General features: G+C 39.5%; 1 long non-coding RNA gene across 2 annotated transcripts; it reads right to left on the bottom strand.

The window, feature by feature from the left end:
* Window positions 1-303: 303 nt before the first annotated feature.
* Window positions 304-20,437, bottom strand: LOC146586719 (uncharacterized). 2 transcript variants are annotated; one of them, XR_014897771.1, is made up of 3 exons: window positions 20,295-20,437; window positions 10,710-10,805; window positions 304-621 (listed from the first exon to the last, which is right to left on the bottom strand). It is a non-coding gene; the product is annotated as an uncharacterized LOC146586719 (long non-coding RNA). The 2 variants fall into 2 exon arrangements; XR_014897772.1 differs by lacking the exon at window positions 304-621 and adding an exon at window positions 6,116-8,269.
* Between the last annotated feature and the right edge of the window lie 890 nt (window positions 20,438-21,327).

Raw genomic sequence — 21,327 nt, 5'->3', positions numbered from 1 at the left:
GGGCTTAGCCATGCAGGAGGGCTCAGCAGAAGCAGCGATTAACTGCAAAGATAAATTCCTGCTGCATAAACTACTCCTGTGGGACTTTTCAGTGCAATTGAGCAGGCTACAGTAGCCCCTTTGATGGGCTCAGACACACTGTGCTATTAGTGTGCTTTCATGGATGCCATCAGGATCAACAGAGAAATAAACAAAACAGAAGTTTGARAAACTTCACCTTGCCAGATACATCACACCAGGCTTCCAGCCATGAAAGGGTAAATAAAGACACAGAGCAGGGCATAATTCACTCAGTGGGGCCAATTTTCCTGGGTTTTATTGTTGGATTTCTAAATTACAGAAGTCAAAACAGAAGACAGTCGAGGATAATCTGTTAGGTTAGCTGTTCACACGCTGTAGTTCTCTGAATGAAGGTGCCTCCTGCTACAAAAYTTGAAGTTTACCAAGCCTGAAGCAACTAGCTGCTGCTGTTATTCACTTATTACTGCAGAATTGCTTAGCAGCCTCACAGAAGATCCAGGGCCCTTTCTGCRTGCTGCTATATAAGCACACTGGAAGAGAGAGAGAGTGCCCTGAGATGAGTCTTTCCCGAAGTGACATACTCAGTACCATACAGGACACCTGTTGAGGACTGAGCACATCTTTTGAGCACTGGTTTAACACCTAATCCACAAAAGGACCTTTCTTTTCCAGTTCATGAGGGAAGAATATGTTACAAGTCTTTGCTTTAAAATAGATATGAATGTCCACACCTCACTTTGAGGTGAGGAAGAGAATTGGTACACAGTACCCCTTTTCCTGTTCCCCACATTCCCACTCCCTTATACAAAACACAACCTTATTTTCTAGAAGCACCATCCTCTTTCAAAGTGTGAGAAATGCTATTCTTGCACTTTTTTTTTGTATTCTATGAATAAAGATACAAATTGATGAAATATATATGGCAGTCAGACCAGGAAATGTGAAACATATTGTTATTAATTTAGGTTCACATTAATCTTTGTTTGTCATGTGAAAAAACAGATCCTCTATTTTTAGAATATGCTCATTCCTTTATTTTGTCTGCCAAGCATTTCTAATTTGAATCRCAGAGAACAAGCAATCTGTTACACTCAGACATTTGTGTGATGAGGGAATCTGTCAGATGCCACCGCAAACAAGTGCATTCTCTAGAGTGTAGTCAAATTCCTCTAGTGCATCTTCTCTTCACTTTCCCTACCCTCAGCATTTACAGGGRTGGTTATGCTGTAAACAAAGAATGAGACAGGAGCTGACTTAGCTGTGCTTGAGGAGAAATTCTGCCCATGTCTTTGTGCATTAATTTTCTTATAATTCCTCTGTCAACCTTTTTACCCTGCCGACCCTGAGCAAATTTGTCAGAGCAAGATGGTCATCTAGTTTTACAGACTTGGGCAAAACAGGCAACACAAGACCAAAAACAAAAAAGTAGAACACTGGACTATAAATCATAAAGTCCCAGAAGCTAACCTCAAGGACAGGCAGAAGTTCAAACACTAATGCAGTATGAAGAGAGACATGCCATTTAAATCATCATTCTAAAGGGTCATGKGATTTTTTGCCAGCTGCTCTGTTTTTTACCCTGTCATGTCTTACAGGGCTTTATTTCTCTCAAGATGTGGAAATTGCTTTCTTGASTAATAGGTCCTGAGAAATTACTCTCCTGAAAGGGTCTTTCAAGTGAAGTTTCTACTACAAAGTAAGCAAATTAAGACACTGAAGTTGTAGTCATGTRGAGTTTATAGGAAGTGTATAGGCAATGTTTTCCTCTATATCCTAATATATTCTTTGTCCAAGGCTCATTTAAAAGCTTGCRCTCAGATAGCAACACTGCAAAATTAGCAGCTCTCTAACATCTAACTGAAGTGACAACTATAAACAACAAAAACGTATCCTCAGCTACAGGYTGACACTACTGATAGATCAGTCAGCTCTGAGATGTTGATCACAGGGTCTGCTGATCTGTTGTAATATCTTGTTAGGATCTGATATATTTCTACTAAAACATTCAAATATGTTGCCTTCTCTCTGTTTGTGGTGAATGTTATTAGGCAGCAGCTTCTTTTCTCTAGTCCTCTTCATTCTCAAAAAATATCTGATATGTAGAGTTGCACAAGGCCTGGTTTGGCTTTCACTTTTACTTAACATCTTTGTACTAGGGCCATCATGAGATACTTACTGGGAAGAATAAAAGGTCCTACTCAGACATACTTTGGGCTTTTGCATTATCTAGAATTACTGAGGTAAAAGCACTTTGATAATGCTGTTCCTGAGTTCTCTCCAAGCTCTTTCTGTCTTACTTCAGGTACCAYAAGCAGCACTGGTAAGGCATGAAAGGCAGCATCCGTTCCCTTCTCTGAAGAGCTGCAACACTAAACTCATCCCTCCCCATGATAGAAAATGTTAGAGGGAAATCTGATTGTCTAAGGTACGATTCCTCCAGGAGCTCCACTGGAGATATTGTCACTCTTCAGTACTGTCAATGATAAGAAGTTGCAGCGCAGCTTACYATGTTTAATCTTTAGTGTTTAAGAGTGCTTCCTGCCCTGACAGAGCACATCAGAGAACATGTTTAATACTAATCATAGAAGTATACAGACTTAAAATGAGCGCATTAAAGGACAAAGGGCAGCGTGAGCATCCAAGTCTAGGCAGCACATGTAGCCACATCAATGTCTTTCAGGTTACCTTTGTTAAGTAGTAGTGAAGACATAGCAACAAATAGGAAGCATTGTTTGAAAAGGTCTGTGGGGATTAAGCCATGAACAAGTGAATTCCCTGCATAATTTTTAAATTGTGAATAGCATGGAGGAGCAAACTGGGTAGCTTACAAATCCTGCAACTTGTGCAAGCAACACATAAAACTAGAGAAAACATTCTCATTAAAGATAATGTGTTTTCCTATATGTTATACAGAAACCCAACATAACGACTTTGAATTGGATCTCCTATTCAGCATGGCACTGGATAATGAATCCTGATCCTCTGGGCTCATCTTATATTGAAGTTTATTCTTTTCCACACTCCTCCCATTCTGYCCACCTTATCTTTTTTATTTTCATCTCAGTTGTCATCCCTCTTTCATGCTTCAGGGCTTAAAATAATCTCTGTTTGAAAAGGCTTAGGCATAAAATTTCCTGATGGGCTGATTATATCCCTTTTCTTTTTTTAACTAGAGGGTTTTCTTGCACCATCTTCTGAAGCATTTAATACTGGTTTCTATCAGAAATAGGATGGTAGGCATCAAGAGCAGTGGCTCTGATCTGGTTTGACAATTCTCATATCAGTGTTCTTTATGTTGCCTATTCCCTTGAATCCCTGTCTCTTCTGCTCTCATCTGCTCCTCTTTAATTCCTCTTCTCTTTCAATTTCCATCATCTCAGTTCAGTTTCATTTTTCTCCTTTCATTTTCTCTTTCTCTGCCCCCATTTTCACATATGCCCAATACTTATATTTTTGTTGCTATGACCAGTAGCCTAAAGGTCATTAATCTTGCTCCAGAAGAATCTTTGGAGGCAATTCTCTTGTTCACTGGAAACTAATGGACCAATGCACTATGTGTGATCAATACAGTGAAGTGTACTTTGTAAGATATGGACAACTCTTCCTTGTGCTGGATGAGAAAACAAAGGCATTTGATGAGGCAACGAACACTCTACTTACTGAAATATGTAGTAATAAGCTTAGTTTCCCATTTCTGTCTTCATAGCTATTCTCATATTCTTGAAAAAAGTCAATGCACTTAGACTCATAGTCTCTGTATGTGAACATCTGGAGCAGTGCATTTTCCACAGTCAGTGCTTGGCCCAGGAGTATATTTTCTGCACAGAGTCAGTTCCTGACAGAACTCACATTAATCATCTTTCAGAGTATTAGTGTCTCTCCAATCATACAATTGTCTGACATGAGAAATATGGTTTATCTTCCAAGTGTTAACTGCTTATTTTTAGTACATTCAATATTTTTTTATTGCTGATTGCATACCTGTATCCTGAGTTACCTTTACATTCTAGCAGTACTTCAGCGTATCTCCTCAGACTGACACTGGATGGATTAATCTGACCAAATACAGACACCTACAGTGTAGCTGTTTATGTCTGAGCAAATTGCTTAAGGTTTCCATCATAAACACTTTCAGTACACAAATCACCTCATCCCAAAGTAGATATCTGAATGGTCAGATATAAAAGTGAATTTCAAGTTAAGATAGAGGTGAGAGGATTTGCACGCGCTGAACCAGAAGGGAACAATGAAACTGATGCCCTTCACTTAGTGTAGGCATAAGAAACAGGTACTCTTCACCTCAAATGTAGGCTTTCAATCACTATCAGAAACGAAGGGAAAAAGAAGATTCATTGGAGTTGGAGATTACTTTGCTTTTAAAATGAATAAGGGCACACAATTTCTCTTGTATGTCGATCTTTGAAAAGGATCCACAAGTTCTCATGCTTTCTGTCACCTTCTGTCCAAACTACGATAGAGCTGAACCTGAGGGTCCAGTTTGTTTCAGCATGCCTGGAGGAAAAATGGTACAAAAACAGTGCCAAAAGAAAGCTTTTCAGTGTGTATTTTTCTATTCCCTAGACATTTCCAGTGAACAGTGGTGGTACCGTGGCAGACAGCAAGGGCTGACTCTGGTCAACTGCAAATGATATACTACATAAAAACAGAAAGTAATGTAGAGTATACTTTTATTGGAATTGGTTTGTGGAACAAGGACATTGAGAAAACCACTTAATACGTATAGGGATTGGAGAACCAAGAGAAAGGCATGTCACAGGCCTTGGAGTGATACATATGTCAGGTAGGATATGTATAAATCAGTCAAGGCAGAACACACATGGGAGATTCATGCAAGAGGACATGCCTGAGGAAATGGAGCTGAAAACTATCTATTATTAGACCACAGCTAGCAGTAGTGGGAACATTTTGGGAATGATCTCCACAGCACAGGAAGTGCTGTGTGCAAGCACTGGCACACAAGAGCACAAGCCAAGAAGGATGCTTACCAGGACCCAAATAGTGCTCAAACATCACTGGACCTAGCAGTGGAGAAGTCTTTACATAAGCTCCTACGTGAGGTGACTTCCTACGCTCTGTATACAATGAATGGGAGAAAACTTCTCCTGCAGAAGGCAATATAGCTTAAAAGGGATACTCTGAACCTTCCCATGGGCTGTCTAGGAAGAACAGGAGGACTTGCTTCCAAAGGTAGGCATCTGTTTAGTTACAAGTATCTTCAACATACCCTCTTCCTTGCTATTTTCTAGGGGAGCATATAGGACAACTGCCTGGGCTCTGGATGCCCCACTTTGCTTGCTGCTGCATATTTCAGAAGACATAGTCTTGAAGCTGCACTAGTGCATTCTGCAGGAAGCTAGTTCTGCTCTGCTTTTGTTCCACATTAGAAAGGGCTATTTGCTATTTTTTCCCCAGAACTTGGCCCATCTTATGCCATTTCTCTTCCAGTACAAAGAATGATGTTCAGATCCAGACAGTACTTTCTTGTCAGATGGATGTACATAATTGTCTGCCTTCTACTGGCAAGTTTTACAGGTGTCTTGCAGAAAGTAGAGAGAAAAATATATGTAAGTATAGTACAATAGGATATAGCTATGGAAACAGGATGGAAACTTTTCTTCTTACCAAAAAAGAGCAGGTCCCTGTGTTCTTCTAATAAACATGTAAGTGAAAGAAGCTCCAGATGGCTGACGATTAGATTTGGTTGCTAAAAAATGTCTAAGTCTTCAACATCTGAAAACTCACAATTTTCAGGCACAGTTACACTGCCTAAAGACATGTGATAGGTTTATTTGTGGTAACACAGAACAGGAAAGAGATGTATAATAATAGAGAAAACCATTATGAGACTCCACTATCAATTATTTCCTGGTATTCTTTGGGATAGTTTTATGCATTTTTTGGCTATAGCTTTTCAGAAAACTTAACCATATAACATGCCCAGCAGTTAGATTATACAGCATGAGTCTTTCCATTTATCATTAAAATAATCTGTGGTCCTAACATGTAGGAATGCTCTTCATCAGATAAAAACCAAAATGGGGTGACCTTATGATGAGTTTACTTGATAAAAAAAAAAAAAAAAGAATTGTCCTTAATATTTCTTACATATTCAGTATTCTAATAGAATAGGACTAAAAATTTTCAATGCTGGTGTGGCATTTCTCTAATTATTTATCATGAAAACCCATCTCTCACACTTCAAGATCAAGAAAAGTATTTCAGCCAACGACTGAAAAATAATAGTGTAAAAATGCACATTGATTTAGATTTTCAAACTGATTTGCAGCATAAGGCTGTAATAGCAATTTATATGGTGTTTCCAGTTTACTAGGTGTTAAAATTGATTAGCACTTTTTGAAAAGTGCCATGCTAATCAAGGTAAATTAAGTCATGAAATGACTTGATTACTAGACAATTTGCCCTTTCAGAGAATCTTTGGATAAAACTAGTTTGGGGAACATTTTCTGACAGGAGATCTGCTAAAACTATTACTTGTACTAGGAGGAAGGTAATCATTTTTTCTAGCATACTCTTCCTTTTGTATTTTCCCATATCTCTTCAGTAAATAACAATCCTAGCCCATATTGCTCTACTAGATTCTTTTTCTTTTTTGCGTTTTTCATTTCAAGACTTAATTATATTCATTCTGATAAATAATTCTATGTGTTATAACCCTGCCTGCTACCCCTGTATGGTACAGCAGGATAATTTGCAAACTAAATCTGGAAACCTAAGTCTGCCTCTCCAATTAGAACAGTGTTCCAGCAGTACAGATAGTCTAACAAATCTATCTTCAGACACCCATTTGATTGCATATTTTATGTTCTGGAGATACATATATAGTGTTAAGAGCAAGGATTCCTGAACATTATTTTCACTTTACGGTGAAACTCACATGCACATAAAAAATGTATTAAGCTAAAGTAAATGGATTTTGCAATTATTCCAGAAGAGATAGTGAAGGCAAAATCCAACCATCTTCACTGTGTGCACGCTTCAACTCTGACAGCCGTGAGATCTACTTAAGCACTGGCCCTGTGGCCCCTCCACAAGCTTTCTCTCTCAACCTCTTCTCAGACAGCCTGTATTCTTGAGTGAGGGGATTATCAAGGGAAAGTGTACAAGTTAAGACATTGTGAGAACACACCGCTGCACAAGTTGAGGAATCACCTCTCACGCGTGTGCACATGCACGCGCTMTAGAGACATGAAGCCAAGCAGAAGGGTTCAGATATCACTGAACATTTGTAGATCTGCGCAAATCTGTCAACATCTGGCTTTGGTCCTGATGATATTGCCAGTTATGCAGATTTCTTGGTTAAAAAAGTTAAAAACTAGTAGCAGTAACTCTGTGTATCCCAGATTCCTACACTTCTAGCTTGCTTTCTTCTCTTCTGTTTGTCAAAAACTGCCTTCCCTATCTTTCTCCAGACCATTTCCATTTTTGGTTAGGAGCTATCTTCTTTAAGAATCTTGCCTCTGTTTTTATAGCCCCTCCACCCACCCCAATATTCAACTGTGTTGATCTGTTTTTGGCAAGATACATGTATTTTTATACCTTTTCAATCTTGTTTTTTCCAGACTGTCCCTCTTTCCCTTGAGAAGCCTTCCAGCCTAAAAAAAAATGTCGTCTTTTTTTAACTTGAGAATTATGGCTCAGGAAAGTGAAAAACATGTGCAGAGTGATAACTAGGCATGGGCAACCACACTGTGTGGTAGAGATTGCAGGCTGAATGTTTTGCTTATGCTCATGTTGATTGTAGCTAGGAAATATCTTTCCAGTTTCTCACAAACAACTCATAAATTATACACTCTTGCATACTGTGCCAGCTGGCATTCAGAATTTGCCCCTTCACCGCTGGAAGAAATAGAAAAATTACTGAAGCAGTAACAACGGGTACTTCCTCTCTTCCTGGGGAGACAGGAGACAGGGACAAAAACCATCCAGTGGGGATAACATATTCAGTTATTAATATAGCCACGTCAAATTCCTTATTTTTAGATCTGAAGCAGAGSAAAATATTTCGATGTTCCATTTCCTACTTTTACAACAAGAAGGAAAAAGAAGATGGTGCAGAAGCTAGCCCCCTTCCCAATTCCCGTAGGTGGTGAATGCATCCAGGGGCTTTGCTGCTCTGTATTCTTCACTGCAGTCACCCTCCAGAGCCACACGCTCCCCACTGCTGTAAATACACTGTTTCAAATGTCAGAACTGATTTACTCTGTCCCTTGGAAAGAGAGAAAAACAAGGCAGGTTTGGAATCCAGTAATGAAAATAGCACAGATTAGGAATTACTTAGAGAGAATTCTGCTTRTGTTGTTAAATATTATCCATGCTATTCCTACTAGTTTTTACTTACAACGTAAGCGCTTTTGTTGTCATCAACAGTACGACTGACTTTTTGAAAAGCAGTTAGATGAGCCAAGCTTTGAAGGACATACTTTCCTTTCCAAATTTAGGCTTTCCAAACTTCCACTATATATGGGTGCTGGGAAATACAATGCACCTCAAGCAAATATGATAAAAACAAATATTAGTTGCCACCTTTGAGGTCACATTTTCAAGTGGGGCTCGCTTGGACACATTTACCTAACATAATGCAGTGCTAAGTAAAGGTATCCAAGCCAATATGTATCCTGGAAGCAACATGACGTTGTTCAGGACTTCTCTGTCTGGGTGAATGTATCCTCCTAATTTTACTATTCTGCTTCCAGTAACTGAACATTGCACCACATTGGTAAACCCAGAAAGCCATATTTTCAGTTTTACAAGTGTGGATGTAGATGCCATTCACAAGTCTGTGTTTGGGTTCCTACTTTTGAAAGTCTTTCCCACAATACTTCTTTTATACTAAAAATCCAATCCTAGTCAAATCATCCTTTTTAAAATATACCAAAACAAATTTACTCCTCTAGACATGCAAGACATCATGAAGTGTAATGTTTTAAAAAGATTATGTCCCATTCAGAAGGGGTGATCCTAGCCTAAAAATATGAAGAAATTGTAATAAATTAAAGTGAGGGTGAAATGTTCAGTCTAAATTCTTTTACACAGAGCTACTTCACACTTTGACTTGTTGCATCTTATTCTTCTGTGGTTCAAAGCTTGTATCTTCCCAGTAATGAAAACATCAGCACCGAAACTATAAAATTAATGAAAACAACAAAAAAGGTAACATCTTCTGAGTGCCCTCTTGCCATACACAGGACTGATACATGTTTTCTCACATGGTGTGTATATAATTTTCTACAAACTCTAAACAAGACAGCACAGTTGAAAAACTCGTAACTGTTAATTGCCAAATCCTCACTTTCAAGACTGCATAAATCTTCTCGATAAAAGATCACAGCTGATACTGTCAGGTCAAAAATCTCACAGTATTTTTTTTGTGCCAAGTCAAACACAAGTTTCCCTGGGCTAACACTGGTAACACCTTTTTATATTTTTTTKTTGTTGTTCCAGATCTGTGGGATAGCAGCTTCAAATTCATTCTGATATGTTTGTTGGTGTTTGCTCAAAGTGTGCGGCTGCCAATTTCTGAACTGTTCAGCTTGAGAACTTGTACTGTGAGTAAAGTCCCTGTTCTTGCCTCTGAGGGCTCTGGGGCTGCCCCGTTACCATCCTGACTTCCAAACACTGCACACTAAAAGGTAAACACTGTGGCACTGTGAGAATAGCCATTTATGTTCTGRTTATTCTTTGTAGAACGGTAATCGCTTTAACCTGCTCTTACTGTTTTTTGTATATCTGGTGGTTTTTATGCTCCCTACAGAAACTCTGTTTAGTTTAGTAGGTGAGTTGCCCCTCCGTGCCTAGCCAAAACCATGTTTCTGTAAATCTTGTGTTAAATTGCAGTCTGATCATTATGGGCTTGTATGCCAGGCCAAATCACCTCTCCATATTTTTCCCTGAGGACCTAGAATGCAAACATTATGTGTGTCTTACACACATAACCTTACTAGTAATTTCGTGCTACAGCTCTGGAGGCATATCTACCACAAAAGCAAATACTGCAGCTTTCACCTTCTGTTTAGTGTAAACCTGACTGCAGGAAAAGCAACTCCTTGTTTCGCCCACACTGCCTAGCGCCTTGCAGTGAGGAAGGAGAAGAAAGGAAAAGCAGTCCCCACCTGCTCCTCAAGGTGGTTTTGGCCTCATGGAGCCGTCAGCCAACACTGCTGCTGCTGCTAAAGGGAACCTGTGCATCAAGTGGGCCCCCACCACTGCTCACAGGAAATGCATTGCAGTTAAGACCCTCCTTCAGGCAATGGGGGAATTAGGAAAGTCCAAATCAAGGCAAAAAAGCATAATTTGATGTTGCCTTCAGWGTTTCTCTTGCTAAGATAGGTTGCTCACAAGGCTACAGAACTGAAGTCTGCTGTCCATAGCAGCTTCTCCTTTTGACAGAAAACCCTTTAAAGTCACTGAAAAGCTTGTGGTAATATCACTCAGAGCTATGTCAGGTCTCCCTCACCGTAAAGCCTTGGGTCCTGACCCCCTCCTCAGCAAGAGGCTGCCCTTGGCCCTTGCTATGGATGCTGGCACTTGCTCCCRGCCTTGGCAGACTCTGGCTTTAGCAGCCACAGAGGGCCCCATGTATTCAAAATAGTACTGGGGACTTGGCGGCACATTCAACCAATGGTTCAGCTTCATAAAGCTGATCTTACCTTGCCACGTGCCACTGTGCCAAACGAACAAATGGTGCCAAAAGTACCTCATATTGCTTGGCTGCAGTACTGATATTTTTGCATGCTCCTTTGATCCTTTGAATTAAAAAAAAATAACCATGAGGGAAGCCTGTGCTTAGTCCAGCATGAAGTCGTTAGTGTTCTTCTTCCAGACGCCCTTTGTAGTATCTCCAGAGACAAAGCCCCACCCTAAGATGCACTTTCAAGCAATAGACATTCCCAAATTTCTTATGRGATCTATCAGGATGTTTCAGGGAACCTGGTTGAGATTCTGTCACCAGAGAGATCTGCCAAGGGAAAGAAAAGGACCTAAAGAAGCTGCCACTCCTACTTACTATTCTTTCATTTGAGATGGGGGGAAAAAAATATGTGCTTGGTTCTATACTTCTCTTTATCTCTGTGGAACATCTGTTTCTGTAGATGATCTTGGCTAAGGATTTTTTTACTGTTACTTTCAAAAGCCTAACAAATAATATAGACTTTGGTTCCTTTCCCTTTGGAAAATTTTACCCTTCATATGAACATGACTCAATTGCCTGTTAGATTTGCCCTCGGAGTTCATAAACATTTTTGGGAGAGTTTTGTTTTATTTTGTTTCGTTATTTTCATTTCATTTCATTTTGTTTCATTTAATTTCTTTTCATTTCATTTTGTTCTGTTTTGTTTCGTTTTGTTTCGTTTCATCTCATTCCATTTCATTTCATTTCATTTTGTTTCATTTCATTGTTTAATTTCATTTAATTTCAGGATGGGTCAGATTATGCTATCCGTAGGCTTATCATAGGAAGGTTTTCTCACATATATCCGTAAATCTGACACTGGCTTGGTTGCTTGGGCAGACCAGACTGTCTTCCATGCATTGCAGATATATAGTGTTTGGAGATAGTCCCAATATACTAGTTAATGAAAGGGAACAGATAGACTTGAGCAATTGGAATTAACTGTTATGCAAGCTTTTGGTCATTGTTTGAATTGTATGTGCAATTGAAAGGTGTTAGTGCTGCAGGACCATTGATAAAGGTAGCGTGTTTTTTCTYTTAAATTCCCCTTTTAAAATCTTTTATTTTTCTGAGAATGGAAGATTCTGATTTGCTTGCCCATGGATCTGTTCCAGTCTGATCTCTCATGCCATCCTTGCCAAGGTGTTCAGGTAATGATATTTTAGCTGGAACAAGGGAGTGGACAAGGCTTGTACCAATGTGCCACTGCAATTCTAGATGGATCCTGCACTAAATCTGAAGAGACTGTTTACTGTAAAAGAATCATTCTGCTACTGAAGAAGAATTTAAGGTTCCCATACACTGCTATAGCCCATGGTCACTTTCTGTCATTTGCTCATTTTTTCCAGTTGGACAATTTTTACCCTGCTATACTTAGAATAAGATGAATATCTTTCTCCAGCACACAACCAAAAAAGCAACCGAAGTTTGAAAATCCAGATGGAAGATTACTGAATCTACATATCTTATATGAGAAGGATGAGAAATGCAGCTTACTTGTCTAAATCACTCAAAAATCCAAATTACATGCCACATGCTACTCCTTAAGCTAGTCATGAGCAGTTTTTCTTTTTACTTATTTAGGCTGAATGCCTTTAATAACTGTAGAGCTGAGGAAAAAAGCACACTGTTGTGAGCAGTGTTTTGACTTTGACCATTGCATTACAAGATCAGATCTTATGATACATTATCTGGAAATGTGATGGTCCTTTTCTTTTCTTTTCTTTTCTTTTCTTTTCTTTTCTTTTCTTTTCTTTTCTTTTCTTTTCTTTTCTTTTCTTTTCTTTTCTTTTTCTTTTTCTTTTTNCTTTTCTTTTCTTTTCTTTTCTTTTCTTTTCTTTTCTTTTCTTTTCTTTTCTTTTCTTTTCTTTTTCTTTTTCTTTTTCTTTTTCTTTTTCTTTTGAGCGTCACTGTCACTTCACAAGGTTGGCAGAGTTAGCACAATCTATGATCAGAAGCTAGGCACTCTGGTATGCTCTCAGTTCTCACTTGTTAAAAATGAAAAACGAGAGCTGTACTGACACACAGGTGTTGCGTGTTTTGGGGGGAACAGATTTGGAACACAGCTGTACTGTGGGTACTTCCAGACATAGCRATATATATGTTTATGCTGACACTTTCCTGAACCAAAATCCTAACACTGAATATCTTAAGATAAGATTAAATCCAGATTTAAACTTGGCAGAATTAGTCAAGTCTGATAAATAACATACTCATTACTGAAAAGTAGAGTTGCTTACTTAGAAGTCCATGTATAGCTGGGTAGATTAGTTGCATATTAGGAAGAGTAAGCCTTATACCTAATATCTGTATTCACATGGACTGGGAAGTATGTTTTTGTGTCAGTGGTCACAAGTGAAATATATGTGATTTGTGCTTGAAGAGAGAATGAACTCCATTAGCTAAAATGGACACTATCTTTTTAGGCATTGTTCTTTTCTGGAAGCATCCCCAAAATTGAACAGACAGCCAAAGCCTGACGTCTTTTGGGATATTTTATCTGTCACACAATGGAGGTGGTGCAGTACCACCATGGACTGTATATTCTCCCTTCCCTCCATYGCTCCTTGTCTACATATACCATGCTAGCCAGAGCAAATCACAGTTTTATTTTAATGTACTCCCAACTATAAGCCAAAAGAATCAAATCTTAGGGAGGAAGGACATATGAATGTCTTTATTCTTAGCTTTTTACTTCACTTTCTATTACAAGCTCCTTCTGGGGGTAGGCCAGGCTAAAAAACATTGCAGCTAGCTGAATAACAGAGGTGCTGAGCCCTGACCTCAGACACACATGGCAGCAGGATATTGAGCTTTAAAAATATGCTCAGAGAATTCAAAGGGGATCTGTCGTGAGAGTCAGGCAGTAATTCGCATCTGTATCACTCTCTGTAGTGGCCTGAAAGAAATAATCCCGTGGCACTTCCCCATGAACAAAGTGGAGTGAATGCTTGCCTGTGTCACATGCCWTTCTCATGAAGAAATCAATTTTTAATTTTTAAATATAACATTGCAGCTATTTACAATTTCTAARGCTATGTACTGCAATTTGCTGGCACAAACAACTGATTCTATAAACTTAACTTCAGCATTGTCAGGTAATGAATATAGGGAGTTCAATCGATAGATAAGCTCTCTCCCCTCCATTGCTGAGTGATTAAACTTTGTTTAATGCTGTGAATATGACAACCATACTGTGTCACTCAAAAGAAAAAGAACCTGGCTTCTGAAAGCATGGGGAGTAGAGAACCCCGCTGCCTATTTTCCTGGAGCACCATCCTGGGTTTGCAGATAAGCGCAGCAAGAGATGCTGCCTCCCAGAGTATAATCTCAGAGAGACTGAACATAGACATTTGGCCTCTGCAAAAGGAAGCAGCTGGGCAGGGGAAAGAGTGAAGAAGAGGATGAGTGYCCTCCTACATCTTCCTTCTCTCTCCTCTCTCCCAGCTGCAGAGCCCAAAAGGAGGATCAAAGCTCAACACATAGGGYTGCAAGATTTCCAACTATGAGAAAGACACTTGAGTGTCTTTCCTGAACCCAGACTTGCTCAGATAATAAGCTCTAAGGAGTTGATTAAATCTCTAAGAAGAAAGCAGCAGCTTGGAGGAAAAGCTTTTGGTAGTTTTCCTGTTCTGTGCTGAATCTTGTCTTGAGTCACCTTGTTGACCTCTGGTTGAATATAGCTAAAGGACAACARGGGTTTACTAGATGGGCAGATCTGGCTTTATGTGAAGGTATTTTCCAAAACTCCCAGTTTGAACACAATAAAAGAGATCTTTTTCATCCAACTGTTTGAGTTTTCTTTTTAAGGCTATATCAAAAATTAGGCTTTTAATTGAGCTAGGGAAGTGGTCAAGTTCATTCTATCTTCCTCAAGAAAAACAACATAAAATATGTTCTTCATAAAATCTTGTGCTACTTTTTGRAGCAATTTTATTTTTTGACTCTTCTCTCCCTGTCCTGTGTTGGGCTGCTGTAACTTGTGTCCTTCTCCCAGTAAACTCAATGTAGTGATGAGATAGGCAAGGATGTAGAGCCAGCTGTTCTGTACAGGCTCCCTGCTCCCTGAAACAATTTCTGTCTACCCTGTTCTCTCTCTAAAAATAGGGTTAACTCCCCTGAGGAGGATGAAATTCRTCAAGGATGTATTCGCTTTTGCTTAAGTTGAGAGATGGTTTATTGAATCTTTAAAGAGGATGAAGAACTACCTTTAAATTTTCTTATAATATTTTGACATAAAATATAGGGCTAAATAGGGARCTAAGAGCAGATAGTTCACCAAAATTTATTCTTGTTTTGCACAGCATGTTTCAGCCAAATGTACAGAGACAGACTGGGACATGCATGCATCAGTGAGATGGGCTGTCGTTGTTTAGATTCTTTTGTGCTGAATTTTACTGAAGGTGCCAACTGTCAGTTATAGAAGTGGCTTTCTGGTCAGAAAGAAAATTCTGCAGGAATATACCTTGTTAGAGCACCTATCAGCTCCCCATGGATTCACCTTACCTAGTTAACTGTCAAAAACAATCATTTACTGTTGTCAGTTATTTGGAGGCAATATAACTGCCAAAGAAAATGTTATTTCTCAGTATCATTGAAATAATTGCCACATCCATTCCCAGACGGTCTGATTCCAGAACCAGTATGCTAAGTCTTTTCTTCAAACACCTGGATTTGGATTTTATTACTTATAAAAGGTGTCAAAGTCATAGACAGGAAAACTGAAGCTCTTGGTGACCACAGTAGACGGTTACACCTGGAAGGTGTTTTGAAGCCTGCAAGTGTTTGTACACTCAGTATTGTGGAGGGAAATGCTCCTAGGATCATTAGCACCATTCAGTTGACGAAGTTGGGTATTGAGAATATCAGTCAGTAGTATGTGTGGAAAATTCTTCAGAAGAGCCCCCACAGACTGCAGCCAAGAGCTGTGTAGGTGCTGACTGTGTAGGAAGGTTAGAAGYGACCTCTGGAGATCATCWAGTCCAACCCTCAGCRTACCCCATATGGGGATTGAACCCGCRACCTTGGCATTAGCAGCACCACGCTCTAACCAGCTGAGCTAAACCTGCCCCCTAAGACACAATCTCTGCCCTCAGTGTGCAATATAAGCAAAGAAGACAGATGAAGGGTGCATATGTGGAGGAAGAGACAGATATGTTATCTCAGTTTCATAGGTAATAAACAATATTATCTTAGGGGCTGAATGCTAGCAACTGAACATTGGGGTCAGATTGCTGTAAAAGGAATTGTTTACTAATGTTTTCTATTTGCAAGTAGCATCCTTAAAGATATTCAGGAAGAGAAAAGAATAGTGTTGCATCTGAATGAAACTTCTTAAGTCTTATGGCAAGATATTAAAACATATCGCATCTGAGTGTTTGTCAAGTACAATATGCAAGTGGCTAATGCTGCAGTCAAACACATTTTTCCAAGAAATCAGCTGCTTTCTTATTGCATTTATCAAATACATCTCCATGGAATTATATTTTCTAAGACATGAATCAACACAACATATGTTACAGTGCTTCAGCTTTGTTTTCATAATGGAAATAAGATGCTTTGCTAGCATCTGTTATAGTACTGAGCTTCTCAGTGAAAAAGCCTCCAATTTCAAGTCAAAGAAAGAACTTTGATCCAGATTTAAAAGCATGGGAAGGCTATTTGTGATCATACCTTCTATTACCTAGTTATCTGTTCTGTTCTCCTCTCCTTTTCTTAATTGTTTAGCAGAGTTAACACAAAAAATGTGGTTAAGGGAACACTCAGGTTCACTGTACCTTTTCTAGATTCAGATTTTTTTTTTCAAGTCGATGAATTTTGACTACAAAGTCTTAGAGTTGTATCTTCCCTGTGCTGTAGTTGTCTTCTAAAATGTACCTCTCCCTTTGAGAGAAATGAATCTCTCCCTTTGAGAGAAAAATAAAATGAACACTTGCTGTACTGGGACTTAGTGAGCTGCCTCTAACGTAATTTACATTATGGGGCACCAATTACTGGGGGATTCATATGCTACTAAATGTCAGTTCCACTCTTGTCCTAGCAATGACAGAAACAGTTTGTAAGCGATTCTAATCATGAGAATGCCATGCTGGAAAATATCTTTATTGTTCATTCAGAACTCCCTTGCTAACTGTATGGGTATAACTTTTCAAGGTCCTTCCACCCTTACCACTGCCCTGTAATAGAAGGAGGCAACAGATGTTTGGATTTTGAGCCCTTTCTCCAGGGGAGTTACAAAAAGCTTATAGGAGAAGGTTTGAGTAGGTTTCCCTCCTTTTGACCCGGTTAGGGTATAAGAACTTGCTGAAAAAGGAGCAGTCAGGRTCAGAAGATCGCATTAGATTTTTATCCATTCTAAGTGCTCTAGCTTTGGTTAATACTTCCTATTGTCACGCAGCAACATGAAAGAAATGAACATGCRCTATGAGTGGAGACATGATACCTATTCCAAAGAGCTTTAGTCTAAATCAAACCCACAGGAAACTCACAGAATATTGGGAGAGAAGCAAGGTGCCTGAGGACAACACGGAGGGCTTTTACAGTACTAAAACATGAATTGTGCCAGACTCCTGTTTCCTTGCTTTTGTTTTGCAGTTTTCATAAGTAGAACTGTGGTCAAGTTGTGCACACAGAAGCCACTCTCAGCACAGGGAATGCCCTTTGAAAATCCCTGTTTGTTCAGTAGACAAGGATATATGGACCCTTMTGCTTTAGTGATGAGTATTGAAAAGCCTGGATTGATACATTTTGCTATATATAAATATAGAGAGAGGAAATAGAAAACTTTGACATATAAAAGCATGAGAAACTAGAAATATAATTTAAAAGAACTCTGCCAGTGCTTGAGTGTCTGGCATTTTCTGCTTCATGAATTGCAATCTTTGATGAAGGGGGCAGGGGGGAGAGCTCATTTCAAGCAACAGAGAGAATTTCTGATGAAAATCCAGGTTGGTTTGAAGGCATGTTTAGATCTCTGTGGCTCATACTAGTAAGGTCTGAAGACATTTTGTATCAGTGACAACTTAAGACCATGCCTCATCTCACCGAGAAATAACTCTGCTGGGGCTTGTGGGGTAGCTGGAGTAAGTCACTACCTGGAAACTCATGCTGACTATGTGCTGACACACAACTAGATCAGCCCAAACATAGGCAGCATCTCCTGTCCACAGCCTGCCAGGCTATCTACAATACAAACGTGTGGGTGCACACTCAACAGTTGTGCAGTCCTGTCTATCAGGTGCATCTGTGCACATGCCCTGTGTAGGAAGAGGCAGGGAGTTCCTATCTCATCCCATCTGTGCTGAGGCAGATCCCCAGGGAAGGCAGAGGAGGCAAGTCCCTTGTGCCATGGATGAGGCTCTACAGAGCAGGTAAACACAGATCCTCTTTCCTTGTCACTTTTTCTCATGTGGGGTCGTATCATCCTCACAGCATACAACACTTTCAGTAGGCAGAAGGACCATGGCATCTGGCCCTCAACAAACAGCCTGCAGYGTTTTTCTACCTTCCTGACCTGATATTAGGTTGCTTTGACAGTGTCCCGCCAGGCTGATAGTGAACAGACAACAGCAGAATCTCCTTACTAAAATGATCATGGTCAAGGCTGAATTTGATGCTGGGATGTGGCACAGAGCTGAGCTGAACTACTCGTTCTGAATCCCCTTCACACTGGAATTCTTTTCATTACAGTATTTCTGCTCTCTCGCACATCCAGGTAGATGAAATTAAAAGCAAAAATAATTCAAGAGTATTCTAGCAACTAGCTTATGTAGAAGTGGTATACAAATACAAAATAAATACATTCTTTGGTTATAATTTTTTTTTTGTCCTGGTGATTATTCTTCTCCCTGTTGCATCCCAGAACTGTATCTAATGCACCAAGTGTCCCAGGAAATGGTGTGAATTTTATAACAATTTTGTTTGTTATTGATGAAGTAATGTTGTCTCTGAAAACCTGGAACATGTAGCATTTTCCTATTTATAACCCACACTGCATCAAGTTATCACAAGCTCACTTATCAGTACCCTGGTCATCAGCACCCTTTAGCATCATTCTCCTATGAATCTAATGTAAAATGACTGTTTTTCTGGAAGCAACACCTATTTTGTGCTTGGCTGCAGATTTGAGCTCTGTTTTAACACTCTCTTATTAAAGTTGTCCCTTAATAAACAATGAAGTCATCTGGAAGGGAGAAAAATCAATACGTTCCCTTTGACCTATGTAAGGAGATGTAGATTTACCCRCACTAACTGGAAAGCAACCATCGCAGACCTATAAACTAATCCTTTGAGCTATCACATTTGCTCAGTGGCAGAGAAAATGATGTCTAGGTACACTAAGCAGCAATTTCAAATCACTTGTGTATATACTCTAAATATTAGGAGCAACTTTCCTCCTYGTAGTTATAAATACGTCTGTGTCATCTATATGATCCCATGGACAGCTGCAGCCAACAGAAAACTGGTCTGGACTGACAGTAACAGATGACTCACTGATCCCAAGTCCTGCTAGTCAGACAGCCTGCTCTTTTAGATTGGATTTATCCATCAGGGAAGTAGATGTGGATTCAGTTAGGAGACAGTCATTCTGTTAATGCTCTGTAGTCCTAGCCAATAACCACCAGCCCATCCCTGGAGTAATTCATTCATACTTTTCAAATCAAAATGCACCCAGCTCCAGGGTGCTTTGGGATGCTCAGGTAATTGCATCATGGCAGGCTCTCGTTTCAAATACCATTACTCACCTGGGGCAAGGAGAGCTGTGACCTGACCTCTCCAATGGCCTCTATCATTTTCTGTTGAGCCTAATGAGCTTGATTCATAGGATCAAGGTAAAGAAAAAGAGGTGCCTATCTGAGAGGGCTTTTTTGCTACATAWAGTGAAAGGAACTACCTGGAGAGTGCCACTTGTCAGCCGGATGACTAATAAAACATGTGATATAAACACATTTAACAAGCATACRCATTGGTGTCTTGAGCAGTAAATGTGCATCTCCTACCTTTGGGGACTTTTCTGGAGCTTGATAAATCTGTACAAGCAACACCAGAAACAGGGACAAGAACATGTATGTAAATAAAAAGCATGCAGATCTCCTCTATAGCTTCAGCTGTCATCCCTCTTCTGATAAAAGTTCTACATTTCAAAAACTATCAGTCAGCAGGAAGACACAGTTTCTTCTTTCTGAGCCTATTAACGCATTCAACACAATAAAGGGGAAGAGGGAAGCAAGGGAAAAATGATAGGGGAAAACAAAACAAAACAGAARCACCCTTTTTGCAGTTCTGAGAAGCATTCACCAGTCTCTTCTCCTGTAAAAAAATCCTGCCCGGTTTCAAGCGCTCGTGAATGTGCCTAACAACGCTCTTGAGCACATAAAACATTCCACATATTTGCCTTCACATCCCAGCAAAGCACAAAAGATCTAACACATTTATTAAAAAACACCTCAGAAATCTGATCGATCCGAAGCTGCACACGGGCTCTGAGTGCCCCCACGGCTCCTTGCCACCCCCCTCCTGCCTTTTGCTGAGTTAATCTGCAGCTCTGTTGGCAAAGGGGACTTACCAAGGGCTTTGCGATGGGAGAATGCAGTTAGGCGCTCTCGCACGCTGGAATAGCTGCTACCCAGTAATGAAGCAGGAACTGAGAAGTCTCACTCTTTCAATAGCTGTTCAGGTAGTGCTGCCAGCTTTCCCCAGCTCTCTGCATGCACACGCGCTGGGAGAGAGAGGCAGAGAGAGGGAGAGATGCAATAAACTACTCTGACTATAATTAAGAGAGCTCCTTTCTACAAATTACAGCAGCAAGCGATCCCTTTAGCAGCCTTTTTAGTACGATCTCTTCAAAAAGGAGTCTCTTACAAGAAGCACTGCATCCTTCTTACTTTATCTTTTTCTTTCTTTTTTCTTTTTTTCCCCCTTAAAAATAGTTAAATCCGTCTCTTTGGGGGATTTAACCACTGATGTGTCACAGGGATGTTATTTTTGTTTGCAGTTTTGATTTTTTTTTCTTTTATGGTGAAAGTTTTATTATGAAATTCAGCCTAGTTTGCAGCCAAATAGAACCAGCTCTTCTCTTTATAGGGAGAAGCCTCTCAGGAAAGCAGTTTAGATCAGTAATTTCAGGCATTTAATAATAGTATTTATGGAAGAAAGCATTTGTGCTAATGAATTCATTAATTGGGAAGATAATAGTTTAGTAAATATATATCAGTTCATTTTTGTACGTGCATGCACCATTAAGGAAAAAAAAACCCACAGGTACATTTATTGGAAGATTTATAATGGAGCTCCTGAACCTGGAGATATTTTAAAGAAAACAAATATATAGTGCTCTAACATACAGGTTGCACATGGAATGAGTGTCCGGTGTGTCAGTTAGGGGAGACTGCTACTTGTCCCTAATATATGTTGACAAAACTGTCATAAAATTTCAGAATATTACCGTATTTGACTCAGGGATTTGAAGGATTTAAGAAAGTTAAATCTCCAAGACAGATCCTTTCTTTATTAAAGAATCCTCTTTCTCTGAGGCTTTAAAATTATTTATCCTTTCATTACTTGTGATGACACCTTTGATAAAAATCAGATAAAAAATA

This window comes from Rhea americana, unplaced genomic scaffold, assembly GCF_003343005.1.
Source record: "Rhea americana isolate MKP2758 unplaced genomic scaffold, rheAme1 scaffold_66, whole genome shotgun sequence".
In the NCBI taxonomy this organism is placed as follows: Eukaryota; Metazoa; Chordata; class Aves; order Rheiformes; family Rheidae; genus Rhea; species Rhea americana.
Note: the sequence above shows the minus strand (reverse complement) of the source record. Positions and strands in the feature narration are given on the sequence as shown.